Source organism: Heterodontus francisci, chromosome 1 (assembly GCF_036365525.1).
Source record: "Heterodontus francisci isolate sHetFra1 chromosome 1, sHetFra1.hap1, whole genome shotgun sequence".
In the NCBI taxonomy this organism is placed as follows: Eukaryota; Metazoa; Chordata; class Chondrichthyes; order Heterodontiformes; family Heterodontidae; genus Heterodontus; species Heterodontus francisci.
In genome coordinates, this window is record NC_090371.1 from 156,886,793 (window position 1) to 156,900,800 (window position 14,008).

At 43.2% G+C, this 14,008-nt stretch overlaps 1 protein-coding gene and 1 long non-coding RNA gene across 2 annotated transcripts in view; one reads left to right on the forward strand and one right to left on the reverse strand.

The window, feature by feature from the left end:
* Positions 1–11,461, forward strand: part of LOC137346763 (uncharacterized) — a 61,407-nt gene extending 49,946 nt beyond the window's left edge. The window contains exon 3 of the long non-coding RNA XR_010968784.1: positions 11,380–11,461. This is a non-coding gene — a long non-coding RNA (uncharacterized lncRNA). The remainder of the gene's footprint in view (positions 1–11,379) is intronic.
* The window catches only part of slit2 (slit homolog 2 (Drosophila)), a 503,804-nt gene that overhangs the window by 458,613 nt on the left and 31,183 nt on the right, over positions 1–14,008 (reverse strand). The gene's annotated exons all lie outside the window — the stretch shown is intronic.

Consider the following 14,008-nt stretch of genomic DNA (forward strand, 5'->3'; position numbering starts at 1 on the left):
TCAGGGACATGTTAATGTACTTAAAAAATACTTTCCACACCTCATATTTATCATTATTTCCTTATTCTTTCAAGAAGTCTTTGTAATTGATTCCGAGCCCCAGAAAGTAAGAAGTGGCCAGTTCCCCCCCTCCCCCCAACACCACCAACTCCACCCCCCTCACCACCCCCCCCCCCCCCCCCCGCCCCGTGACGCATCCCGCCCACAAACATTTCTTACTTTTTTTAGGTGGGGCTTTGAAAGCTAAAGATAAACATCTCTTGTTCTTACATGTCCTACTTTCTTGTTGCTTGAACTCTTGAAATCTATATGTGAGGGTACACCGCCTTTAGAACCAAAATAAAGGTCTCCACTACAGCAGCACCACTTCCCAACAGACACTGACTGACCACACTCATGCACACTGGTGTAATAGTCTGATACAAATAAAAGGCAGAATGGAAGGTACAAAACAGCAAACAAGGCACTGCATTCCTAAGGCAAGCTCTCCTTTCCCAAGCAGCACTCTGTGACTGGACTCTTTGTTTGTTTTTTTAAATTAAATAAAACTGAAGGCAAAGAAAATGGGGAAAAAGGTGTCACTTTCTGTCATGGTCTATTTGTCTTCACAACTTGTTTGTTCATTTACAAACAGGAAATTTGTAGAAGAAAGGAAAAGGTAATCATAAAGGGCCTGGCTGGGCAAGTTAAATATTACATTAACAAGTGGGAGGATGATGGTAAAGTTGCTCCCTGGCCATGGATACCGGAGCTCTGTGGAAAAAAAATATTCAATCAGTAAAGTTAATGGCAAACTTGAAGTAGGCCCCATCGAGGACAAACCAGCTTTTGTCCTGTTGGGGGTTGGAGAAGAATAATACTTTAATGCAAGCTTAGCTGCTGCTTTTTACTCTGATGTTCACTTCCAAGACGTCTCCTATACAGAGAAGAGGAGATAGCTATCACCAGGAATGGTGCATTGGAAGAAGGGAGTATTGGTGGAGGGGGGAGTGCAGAATGTTACAGTGCACAATGGTGCAGAGTCTCACATCTCATTTACATTGAGATCAGACATCCAATTTGATTTGGGTATTTCATTGCTGCATTGCTAAGCAAGGTATTGCCCGATTACACTGTGCACTGGCAGTGGGGGTTTCACCCATGCTGATTGAGGCTTTCCAGTGTGAAGCATGTGCAATGGCATTGTGCATGTCAGTCAGCTCCCAGTGAGCGCATAATCTCAGTTGGTACTGAGGAAAATCTCAGTTGGTACTTAAGAGGAGATAGTGAGGGTTCAGAGCCATCATGTACCTGTTAAGAAAAGGGTAGGACCAACAATTCCAGGGAACCCTGGATGTCAAGGGATATAAAGGATTGGATCAGGAAAAAAAGGAGGCTTATGGCAGATTCGGAGTGCTGAAAACAGCAGAGGCACTAGAGGAGTATAGAAAGTGTAGGGGGGGTTCTAAAAAAGTAATTAGGAGAGCGAAGAGGGAACATGAAAAAACACTGGCAGGCAAGATAAAGGAAAATCCTAAGGCGTTTTATAAGAATATTAAGGGCAAGAGGATAACCAGGGAAAGAGTAGGGCCCATTAGGGACCAAAGTGGCAGTCTGTGTGTGGAGCTGGAGGTGAGGTTTTAAATGATTACTTTTCATCTGTGTTCACAATGGAGAAGGACGATGTAGGAGTAGAGATCAGGGAGGGGGATTGTGATATAATTGAACATATTAGCATTGAAAGGGAGGAAGTATTGGCTGTTTTAGCAGGCTTAAAAGTGGATAAATCCCCAGGCCCAGATGAGATGTATCCAGGCTGTTATGTGAGGCAAGGGAGGAGATAGCAGGGGCTCTAACACAAATTTTCAAATCCTCTCTGGCCACAGGAGAGTTACCAGAGGACTGCAAATGTGGTACCATTATTCAAGAAGGGTAGAAGGGATAAACCAGGCAATTACAGGCTGGTGAGTCTAACATTAGTGGTTGGGAAACTATTGGAAAAAATTCTGAGGTACAGGATTAATCTCCACTTAGAGAGGCAGGGATTAATCAGGGATAGTCAGCATGGCTTTGTCAGGGGGAGATCGTGTCTTACTAACGATTGAATTTTTCGAGGCGCTGACTAGATGTGTAGATGAGGGTAAAGCAGTTGATGTAGTCGACATGGACTTCAGTAAGGCTTTTGATAAGGTACCGCATGGGAGATTGGTTAAGAAGGTAAGAGCCCATGGAATCCAGGGCAATTTGGCAAAGTGGATCCAAAATTGGCTTAGTGGCAGGAGGCAGAGGGTGATGGTCGAGGGTTGTTTTTGCAAGTGGAAGCCTGTGACCTGTGGTATACTGCAGGGGTCGGAGCTGGGACCCTTGCTGTTTGTAGTGTACACTAATGATTTAGACGTGAATATAGGAGGCATGATAAGTAAGTTCGCAGATGACACGAAAATTGATGGTGTCGTAAATAGTGAGGAAGAAAGCTTTAGATTACAGGACGATATAGATGGCCTGGTAAAATGGGCGGAGCAGTGACAAATGGAATTTAATCCTGAGAAGTGTGAGGTGATGTATTTTGGGAGGACTAACAAGGCAAGGGAATATACAATGGATGGTAGGACCCTAGGAAGTACAGAGGGTCAGAGGGACCTTGGTGTAGTTGTCCATAGATCACTGAAGGCAGCAGCACAGGTAGATAAGGTGGTTAGGAAGGCATATGGGATACCTGCCTTTATCAGTTGAGGCAATGAATATAAGAGCAGGGAGGTTATGATAGAGCTGTATAAAATGCTAGTTAGGCCACAGCTGGAGTATTGTGTACAGTTCTGGGCACCACATTATAGGAAGGATGCGATTGCACTGGAGAGGGTGCAGAGGAGATTCACCAGGATGTTGCCTGGGCTGGAGCATTTCAGCTATGAAGAAAGACTGAAAAGCTAGGGTTATTTTCCTTCGAGCAGAGAAGGCTGAGGGGAGATATGATTGAGGTATACAAAATTATGAGGGGCATTGATAGGTTAGATAGGAAGAAACTTTTTCCCTTAGTGGAGGGGTCAATAACCAGGGGGCATAGATTTAAGGTAAGGGGCAGGAGGTTTAGAGAAGATTTGAGGAAAAAAAATTTCACCCAGAGGGTGGTTGGAATCTGGAACACACTGCCTGAAGAGGTGGTAGAGGCAGGAATCCTCACAACATTTAAGAAGTTTTTAGATGAGCACTTGAAATGCCATAGCATACAAGGCTACGGGCCAAGTGCTGGAAAATGGGATTAGAATAGTTAGGTGCTTGATGGCTGGCATGGACACAATGGGCCGAAGGGCCTGCTTCTGTGCTGTATGACTCTATGACTCTAAGGAACACTGCTCTGTTGGAGATGCCATCTTTCAAGTAGAATGTTAAAGTGAGGCACTGTCTGCCTGGTCAGGTGGATGTAAAAGATCCCACAGCACTATTTGAAGAAGAGCAGGGGAGTTATCAGTGTAAAATTTCACATCCACAAGTACTATTTTTTCTTTTCTGTCTATTATAAATTTTTTCCCCTTAATATTCTCCTCTTACCACCTTCTTCCCTGACCATGTTTCATTGGACCACAGCTGGCCTCCATCACCTCACCCAAATGACATTCAACATGCACAGCCCTAAACACTGACACCGGCAATTTCCTCATGGGCTACCTTGATTGTCCACCATAACTCTAGCAGATATCCCATTGACACAAAGTTACAGCCGCCAATCAGGACAGCCCACGAGGAAATTCCAGCAAGTGTGTCATGGAAGCCATCACAGCCATGTTTAATCCTGTTGTCAATTTGTCATCCTCTTTATCTATTTCGTAGCCATTGTCCATCAACGATTCACAGGATAAAATAGGCTGAAATTCTGTTTGGCATCCTTTTTCCCCTTCCAATTATTTTTCCTTTAGTTTTAGCCCTGCTGATTGCTATTGAGTGTGATACAGTGAGCAGCAGATTCAGTTGTGCAGACTTTGGGGGATACTCATGAGACTTAAACAGCACACTGTGCCTTTCAATAATTCCAACTTTGCTACCAGGTACTCTGTCACACATAGGGGAAAACCAGACATCAGTACCTCTTTCTTCTAATAAATTCTACTCCACCTCCCTAGCTGACCCTTAGTGACAGTTTCTTACTGTCACCAAAAATGTAAACGGATAAAATCAGTGAACCATGGTGATTTCTTCTGGTAGACATGTAGTATCTGGTAATCATTGAATAGAAGAAAGATTTTTTATGTAGACTATTTCTACCAGCCTTTTAAAGGTATCCTAAAAGAATAGTGAGCAGAGACAATCTCCACCATCCCTGGCAGCTTCATTTGCACATTCCAGGCTACTTCCAACAGTAAAATCCAGGCTAATGTTCCAAAGAGATGGAACAAGTTCAGAGAGTCACTGATGCGATATGATTTTCAATACAATGAATACTGTGACATAATCACAACACTACTGTTATGTGCTCGAGTCGCTCTGAACAGGCTCCAGAAGCTGGCCGAGCGCGTCTACCCTGAGGCACAGTGTGGCTTTCGTGCAGAGAGATCGACTATTGACATGCTGTTCTCCCTTCGTCAGATACAGGAGAAATGCCGTGAACAACAGATGCCCCTCTACATTGCTTTCATTGATCTCACCAAAGCCTTTGACCTCGTCAGCAGACGTGGTCTCTTCAGACTACTAGAAAAGATCGGATGTCCACCAAAGCTACTAAGTATCATCACCTCATTCCATGACAATATGAAAGGCACAATTCAACATGGTGGCTCCTCATCAGAGCCCTTTCCTATCCTGAGTGGTGTGAAACAGGGCTGTGTTCTCGCACCCACACTTTTTGGGATTTTCTTCTCCCTGCTGCTTTCACATGCGTTCAAATCCTCTGAAGAAGGAATTTTCCTCCACTCAAGATCAGGGGGCAGGTTGTTCAACCTTGCCCGTCTAAGAGCGAAGTCCAAAGTACGGAAAGTCCTCATCAGAGAACTCCTCTTTGCTGACGATGCTGCTTTAACATCTCACACTGAAGAATGCCTGCAGAGTCTCATCGACAGGTTTGCGTCTGCCTGCAATGAATTTGGCCTAACCATCAGCCTCAAGAAAACGAACATCATGGGGCAGGATGTCAGAAATGCTCCATCCATCAATATTGGCGACCACGCTCTGGAAGTGGTTCAAGAGTTCACCTACCTAGGCTCAACTATCACCAGTAACCTGTCTCTAGATGCAGAAATCAACAAGCGCATGGGTAAGGCTTCCACTGCTATGTCCAGACTGGCCAAGAGAGTGTGGGAAAATGGCGCACTGACACGGAACACAAAAGTCCGAGTGTATCAGGCCTGTGTCCTCAGTACCTTGCTCTACGGCAGCGAGGCCTGGACAACGTATGCCAGCCAAGAGCGACGTCTCAATTCATTCCATCTTCGCTGCCTTCGGAGAATACTTGGCATCAGGTGGCAGGACTATATCTCCAACACAGAAGTCCTTGAAGCGGCCAACACCCCCAGCTTATACACACTACTGAGTCAGCGGCGCTTGAGATGGCTTAGCCATGTGAGCCGCATGGAAGATGGCAGGATCCCCAAAGACACATTGTACAGCGAGCTCGCCACTGGTATCAGACCCACCGGCCGTCCATGTCTCCGTTATAAAGACGTCTGCAAACGCGACATGAAATCGTGTGACATTGATCACAAGTCGTGGGAGTCAGTTGCCAGCATTCGCCAGAGCTGGCGGGCAGCCATAAAGACAGGGCTAAATTGTGGCGAGTCGAAGAGACTTAGTAGTTGGCAGGAAAAAAGACAGAGGCGCAAGGGGAGAGCCAACTGTGCAACAGCCCCAACAAACAAATTTCTCTGCAGCACCTGTGGAAGAGCCTGTCACTCCAGAATTGGCCTTTATAGCCACTCCAGGCGCTGCTTCACAAACCACTGACCACCTCCAGGCGCGTATCCATTGTCTCTCGAGATAAGGAGGCCCAAAAGAACTGTTATGTGAGTGCAGCCTACAAGTTAACATATGACGCTAGCCATGTTGAAATCTGCTTTACTTCATTGCATTACGATCAGGTGAGGAGGGGGTCACAAGGCTCCCCTCTTGTCCTTCCTCTTGTTTGACCGCAACAGGTTTTATTCGTTTTTGCTAAACAGTGGATGTGTTTACCACTTCAGTGAGTGTTTTACCTTTTACCTTTGTTATGATCGTAAATCGGACAGGTTTTCTTGAGTTTAATCAAGAAAGGGATGAGTTTATTGTACTTAACCAAAAACCCGATCTAAATAAATGAATAAAAGTATGCTACACTTTCACTCACTCACTCACCCGAGAATCACGCACACCAATAAATTACAGAATGGAGAAGAATAGTAGTTGAGATAGAGTTCGGATCAATAAAAAGGAATATACAATCTGTGGTATCTTGTAACTTTAGTAGTCTTCTAGTTGAATCTGTGATCCTGAAGTTCTGGGTTGATAGTTGTTCTTGGAGATAGTTGAGCAGAGGATTTCCTTCCCAGGGTCTTTGTCTTGGATCTTGCAGCTGGCAGTTCGGCTTCACATGCCCCACACAAGATCTTCTGGAGAGAGAGGCAGAGAGAGAGAGACCCCTTCTGGCTTCTGCACAGATTGAGTCTCTCTGGAACTTGTCTGTCTTGTCCAAGGGAAACTCCCAGTTTTCACAGAGATGGACAGTCACATGACTGTCTCAGTGTATTCTCTGGTGCCTTCTAATGAGATTCAAGTTTAGGAATCTCAGTCTCTCTCAGGCCTCATGGTGTCAATATTTACCCCTGGAGAGTTTCGCTCTTTCAATATTAATATCCCAGGATGGCTTTGAATGTCTTGTCAATGAAAACAATCTCAGGGAGTTCAATCAATAGGGCAAGCCATTGTTTTGGATAAAGGCTAATCAGACATGTGTCTCCACTTTGATGCCTTGGAATGTGAAAGGTGTTCAAAGGCAAATGGTGGCAACCATTTTTAGCTGTGGCAAAGTCTTTGTGAAAGTTGAATGTAATATTCCAGCTTTCCTTTTTTTAAGTTTAACATAGGTTTCCAATCGATGAATTAAAAATTCTTATTCATCATATCACATCTTCATGACAATTGGTACATGAACTAAAATCAACTAATGGAAGCTGTTTACTCAGCAACATCTACACAGCAAGTGGCTTCCAATTGACTCCATTATTCACTTTCTAATAGAAAACACTGGGAGACAAGATGGAGATGAGTAGGTCAGAGGAGGCAACTGAAATAACTGTACATGTTCAAACATCAGACATTAGAACATCCAGCCTGATACCTGTTGAAGAATGAGCCCTGAAATCTCACAGGGAGATATACATGGAATACAGTGCCATAAGCAGCCCTAGCAACAACACTGCCACATTTAGCATTACTTTCAGTTTAAATGTGTTGTGCTGGATCTAAATTGAATTGTTTTAATGACAATTCAGGCTGGTTTCTGGGATTCTTCAGCTGGTAGCTAAAAAGGCAAAAGAACCAACAGAATTTGTTCATATTTTTATAAATTGCAATTATATATTGCAATTTTTGAAAGTGGAACTGTCATCATGGTATAATATCAGGGACCATATTTTATCTGCTGTTTATAAACAAATGTACCAATACATGATTCATTATGTCACTCCACACTAATTATGCCTTCACTATAAAAACATCTGACTGTTACAGTGTATGAAAAAACTTTAATCTGCTCTGTGAAAACTGCATTGCAAAAACTGTAGCAGCTGGAGATCAGGGAACTCCTGTAGAGGTTCTAGCCCACAGTCTTTATCTGCCCCTCCAAGTTGGTTCATTATCCGTTCCCTCATGTGGACATCAGAGGCGATTATTTCACCAGTAGGTCATTTTTCAATTCCTCCCCACTCCAGGCCCTATCAGTTTTCTCCTCTACTGAGAATATTAATTTGACACTACAGCATGATTTCAAGGGCATAGCACAAGTAACCATCGGACACCTCATCCTAGTAACCATCAGAAACTTCACACAAAGTAGCCTCTTGGCATTTGTGAGCTTGCACAGTGAGTATTGGCAGGTTACACAGCTGTAGATCACAGTCATACCCAACCCATCATTACTTGACAGTCACACATATTCACTTTGCAGCTAGCTCACCAACTGACAGCATTTATTTTACTTAAGAACAGCAATTATGCATTGCAATATTTTAATGGGAAATTGTTGTCCTGGTATAATGGCAGTATATTTCATACAATTATCACCACTAAAAAAATTAGTGTATGAAATAAATGTAATCTGCCCTGTGAAAAAGAGAACCCAGAGTATGTAATACTATAATCAGGGAACACAGGAACACTTCACAGTCCCAGGTGAGATTAGATAATTCAGCACAGGCCAAGGACTGAACCAGGAACATTTCTGGTCTGGGGCAAAACAGACAAGTTACCGTTTTGGGTGAAACCTTTCATTTGAACAGTTCTGACAAAATGTCATCTTGTCTGTTCTCGCCACAGATGTCAATTGGCCTGCTGTGTTTTTCCAGCATTTTCTGTTTTTGTTTCAAGTTTCCATTATCTATAGTTTTGTTCCTTTTTATCTTCCTGATCTGTCTGCTTAGGTGCATAGCAGGCAGGGCATAGACCCAGTGAGCCAGAGGATGCAGGAAGTGGTATTAGCATTCTAATAACATGAATCCATTCAGACAGCAGATAAAGAAATGGGCTGGACTTGTCTGTGCTACTTTATAGCATGTAACATTTAACATTTACAGGAAACTCTTTTGGTATGTGCTGTGTTATGGAACATGAAAAAAAAATCCCTGAAAGCATCAGTTTTTGCGCAACACTCTTCCTTTAGCAGCCAAGTACTGAGGAATGAATCAACCTGTCATGTCTGCTCTTCCCTCCGTCTAATGTTTATACACACTTCACCCAGTATGTAATTATATACCAAGTGTAGTCTATAATTAATGAAAGTGCGATTCAGTTAAATGTGGCAATGTTTCCTATCTATCGCCACTTTAAATGTCTAACATGCTTGCCATCCCATTCATATCATGCTGGTGACATGGTTACCGGCAAGGTGATATTTTAATTTGAGCAGTTTTTAGTGCTTTGATGCTGAAAGTTTATGCTGGCAGTTTGTTAAGTAGTTTTCAGAAAACAGAAACAGACTGTAACTTCAGCCACATCTGTTTTCATTGCATCGTAACATAAGAGCACCACATGGATACAGACTTTTATTATTCACACCAAATAAGGAGAGAGCAGCACAGCTCATTCTAGCTGTTTACACCATTCAGAAAGTATTTCGTTTGAATCCCTCTACAGATACTGCACTTGTCAAGGCTAAGTGCATGCCTTATTCTTTGGTTAACTATCTTCTCCAGCAGTTATCAATATACGCGATGTTTTATTTCATTTTGTGTGCATTTTCAAACAAGATTTCTTGAGCATCTTGAGCCAGATATTCTCTGATAATTAGCTCTAATGATTACATTTTTACAACTGGAATAGATAATGCTTTAAATGAGGGCAGCAGTGATATTCTCCTCCCCTCTTCTCCTTTCAGGGTACACATTCAACGGCACCAGTCACCCTCTAGTACTTTGCCCAGATGGTGATCATTTATGTGGAAGCCATAATAGTGAACATTTGCAGACTATTTGACTGGACAGAGCATCAAATTGGCCCCAATTCTATCTTAAACTGATAGCCACACACATGCACTTCCCTCAAGGGCTGTTCCAATGAAATCATGAGTGGGAACTCTGAATGAGTTTCCACTTTCTAGTTCTGCAGTAGAGAGGCAGTACCCCTATAATGCCTTATTTTTATTCATTTCATGGGATGTGGACATTGCTGGCAAGGCCAGCATTTATTGCCCATCCCTAATTGCCCTTGAGAAGGTGGTGCTGAGCTGCCTTCTTGAACCGCTGCAGTCCATCTGGTGCGGGTACACCCACAGTGCTGTTAGGGAGGGAGTTCCAGGATTTTGACCCGGTGACAGTGAAGGAACGGCGATATAGTTCCAAGTCAGGATGGTGTGTGGCTTGGAGGGGAACTTGCAGGTGGCAGTGTTCCCATGCATCTGGTGTCCTCATCCTTCTAGGTGGAACAGATCGTGAGTTTGAAAGGTGCTGTTGAAGGAGGCATGGTGCAGTGCATCTTGTATATGGTACACAGTGCTGCCACTGTGCATCGGTGGTGGACGGAGTGAATGTTTAAGGTGGTGGTTGGGGCGCCAATCTGGGGCTGCTTTGTCCTGGATGATGCTGAGCTTCCTGAGTGTTGTTGGAGCTGCACCCATCCAGGCAAGTGGAGAGAATTCCATCACACTCTTGACTTGTGCCTTGTAGATGGTGGACAGGCTTTGGGGAGTCGGGAGGTGGGTTACTCACCACAGAATTCCCAGCACTGACCAGGGATTGTAACCTGGAATTTTCATGGATCTCTAAAACTCACCACTTACTGAATAATATTACTCAAATATTTGGCAGTCAGGGAACTGATTTTTCCAACCACTAGTCAATACTGGTACTTGAATAAAAATGTAAACTCTGACCTTTAGGTTGGGAGTTAAACACTAAATCTGCATGCTGCCTGGGTGTGTGTCACAATACATTGCAGAGTATATCTTTTTAAATATTATTTGTTCAGATTTGAAAAATAGGACAAATAAGTCCTATTTGTTCTTGTTTTCACTCCCCCCCCCCCTTTTATTCCATCTCTTCTGAATGCAATAACTTATGTTCAAATGCAGTTTGTTCCTAAGTATTGAGTGTCTACAGGCCATTTGACCACGGAAGGCCGAGCCCAATTCTGCTTCCTCCTGACAGCCGCATTTCAACAGGGGTTACGGGATAGCAAACAAGAGTACGAATCCTGACTAATATTTTTCTTTGTGAGCCTACGGATGCTGACGATGATCACAACCTCCCAAAGCTACACAGGCTATGGCCAGATGTTTGAGCACAGACTGAAATCAGACCTATGGCTCAGTATCATATCACACAGTGCACTGAGCAAGATTCTGTGCCATTTTTGCCTGATGTTTTCTCGGTTTTCCCTATCCCAGAAGATGGAGGTTCCAATCGAAGGACCTGGCTGAGAACCAGTGTAGCTCACTGACAACAGCATTGGAATTAGAGCAGCAAGTAGCCATTCAGCAACCCAGAGATAAATAGCATTTTACTGTGACATTTAGAGCTGGCTCTAAACACTCTGCGCCCTACTGGAAACAAGTTTTAATCTTATTAGCCATGTGTTCATCATGCAGGTTGAACTGGTGTTGATGACATGGAACATTAAAACAGGAATTAGGCAGTTCTACTTCCTTTGGTTAATTAGCAAAACCTCCGAACGGCAGTCCACACTGACAAATTAATATGTTCTCTTCCTCATTTTCTGTCCCTGCAGATCCTTTTCTACCCACATCCCCCAGAAGATGGGCTGGGCAAAACTATGGACCTCTCCATCGCCACTTGTCAGTGCTGACCCTTCAATGGTAATTTAACATTTGACCTTGAGGTTGCGAGTCAAGTGCTCAATCGGTTGAGATAGTGGGTTGTCTCTATACAAGTCCTAGTTTCTCTACAGGGATTAGGCCACTTTATGCATTCACATTGTCTGATGTCTTATTTACTTCTTTAGAGACCTTGCTACAAAGTCGATTTGCTCTTTTGAAGCTGTTCAGCCTGGCACCGAAGGACAACACCATGAGCTGCCAGCAGCTTTGACAACTAAGGACAAAACAATTTCCTGTTCATACCAACCCAACTACTTCAAAGATACAAGTAGTTTTAAAAGGCGTCATTATGTTATCAGCAAAATGTCAGGGCGAACCAACACAGAGGTATAATCCCTGACGAGAACTGCAAAAAGAAAACTTTTAGCGTTACCAAGTTTACAAAGTCATAGCTCTCTCAGGTTTCCATGGCAATTAAGAGCCAAGGTTGACAGAGAAAACTTACAGGGCTCATCAACAGCTGTCTCATGCTAGCAGAGCCAAGAGATTAAAATCCACCTCACAGAACTCAGCCGAGCAAGTTCGCTCTATTCTGCGTAAATTATCTTCAGTCTTCCTAGCATTGGAAACCAGCAATAGTTATCATGGCAGCTCACAGGATGAGTAATGATTTTGATTTGACAAGGCGACAGTAACCGTAGCAACAGTAACCTGTGAAGCCTGCACAGCCATTGTTGGATTCAATGCGGCAGAGGCCAGAGAGGCCAGGAAAAAAATAAAGCAAAGAACTATGGCATCTGACATGTCTAGTGTCCTGCACTTTAATCATAGCTGGGAGAAATTAATTCGAGAGGATTTTCGAGATGGTTCCCTGTGTCGCTCCTGTTTTTGTTATAGCTATAATGTCCTCAATCCTGCTAGCTGCCAGGCTCAAAGGAAATATTTTCTATTTCAGGAAACACTCCTTCAGAATGAAACATTTGTCTTTTTCCTATTACAAATTGCTTATCACGTTATGTCTGTATTAAAAGTAATTAAAATTTCATAATTGAAGCACATTTATAAGTCTTTGTGTTTATGTTTCTGTAAAGTCTTTTGTCTCCTTTGCTTCCCTGATGTCCCAAAGATGGCGACTTGCACCAACATACTGTTCCACAGGCACTGACTACCTTCCAGTAACTTGCCCAAATCACCATCCCTCACGTGTGTGTCTGGAACATGAATTTTGGCAAACTGTTCAATTATCAACACCATCTCCATCAAGTCCAATCCTGTCTCTGCCTGGTGTCTGTATTCACGGGGTGGAGGGGTGTTTGGTAGCAATCAGGAGTAGAAACCCTGATTAATTTTTCCCCTCCCAAGTTAAAGGACAATAAAGCCAGGCCTACTGCTGCCTTGGCAACAGTTATGAACTGTTCATTTCAAGTAAAGAAAGCAATCACTTTAGACAGTTTACATTATAAAACAGAATTAAGAAATCAAGAGTATATTACAATAGAGCTGAAAGAAATAATTGTTCTCTTAATATAGCTTCACAGTATGTTGAATGTGCCCCCTCCCTTAACTCTCCTGCTGCACAAACCTACAAGTTCTGAATCTGAATTTGAATCTTGGTCCAGAGATGATTCATTACCCTGTTGGTGAAAGAAGTGGTCTGGCCCAGCTCTGTTCGTTATGAACATGTCTGATGCAATAATTATGCCGTCAGTGGGACTGGAAAACAAACGCGCTTTGCTTCTTAAAGTCTAAAACAATAAAAGGCAGAATGTTGATCTTGCTCCATCACTGTGCAGCCTTTTTGGATTCCTGCCCAAGCAGGGACTCATCAGCTGCACCTCATTTTTCTGACAGCGCATGGTACAGGGATGAACACATTAGATTGAGTACACCATTCCATCATAGGGTGAGAAAGTCAGCAGAAGAAAATCTATTCCATTACTAAAATATGGAAGCCTCCTGGCGATAGAGGATTCCACAGCCCAGATAGTACCTATCCCTTGAATTAAGGAAGGAAGGGTGGTGATGAAAGGGTCAGTTGCCTCTGTGTGTCGTTCCCCTTCCAATTCAATCCATGTGCATTCAAATCTGTGTTTGGATCTCACTTTTTTGCATCACTGATGTTTTGCTATAATATTGGCACATTTCTCAAAGTCTCTTCTCGCAACCACTTGGCACATTTATTCTATTGAGTCCCAGCCTGCATGTAATAGTTCCACCTGTCTCCCTGTTGGTTCTTCAGGAATGCACCTATGATAGAGTCTAGACTCCCAAAAGGCAGAGTTTCCAGCGTTTCAGGTCAAACACTTGGTGCGACACAACACAGCTGAGCAGAAAACAACGATCACTGAACTGTGATCCAACAAGCTAAATTAAACAGTCAAAATCCATTTGCTTCAAATGCGCAGTCAGCAGGCTGTGAATAATGTGCTTTTCAAGAGATACTAGATTTGGGCAGGGCAGCATTGCTATGAATGAGAAATCAGGTCACTGCGAATACTGCTGACCTTCACTGCATTTGTGGGCTACACCTTAACGTAGCTACTGAAAAAAATAGTGGGACAGCTCATTCGTGCCCTCACT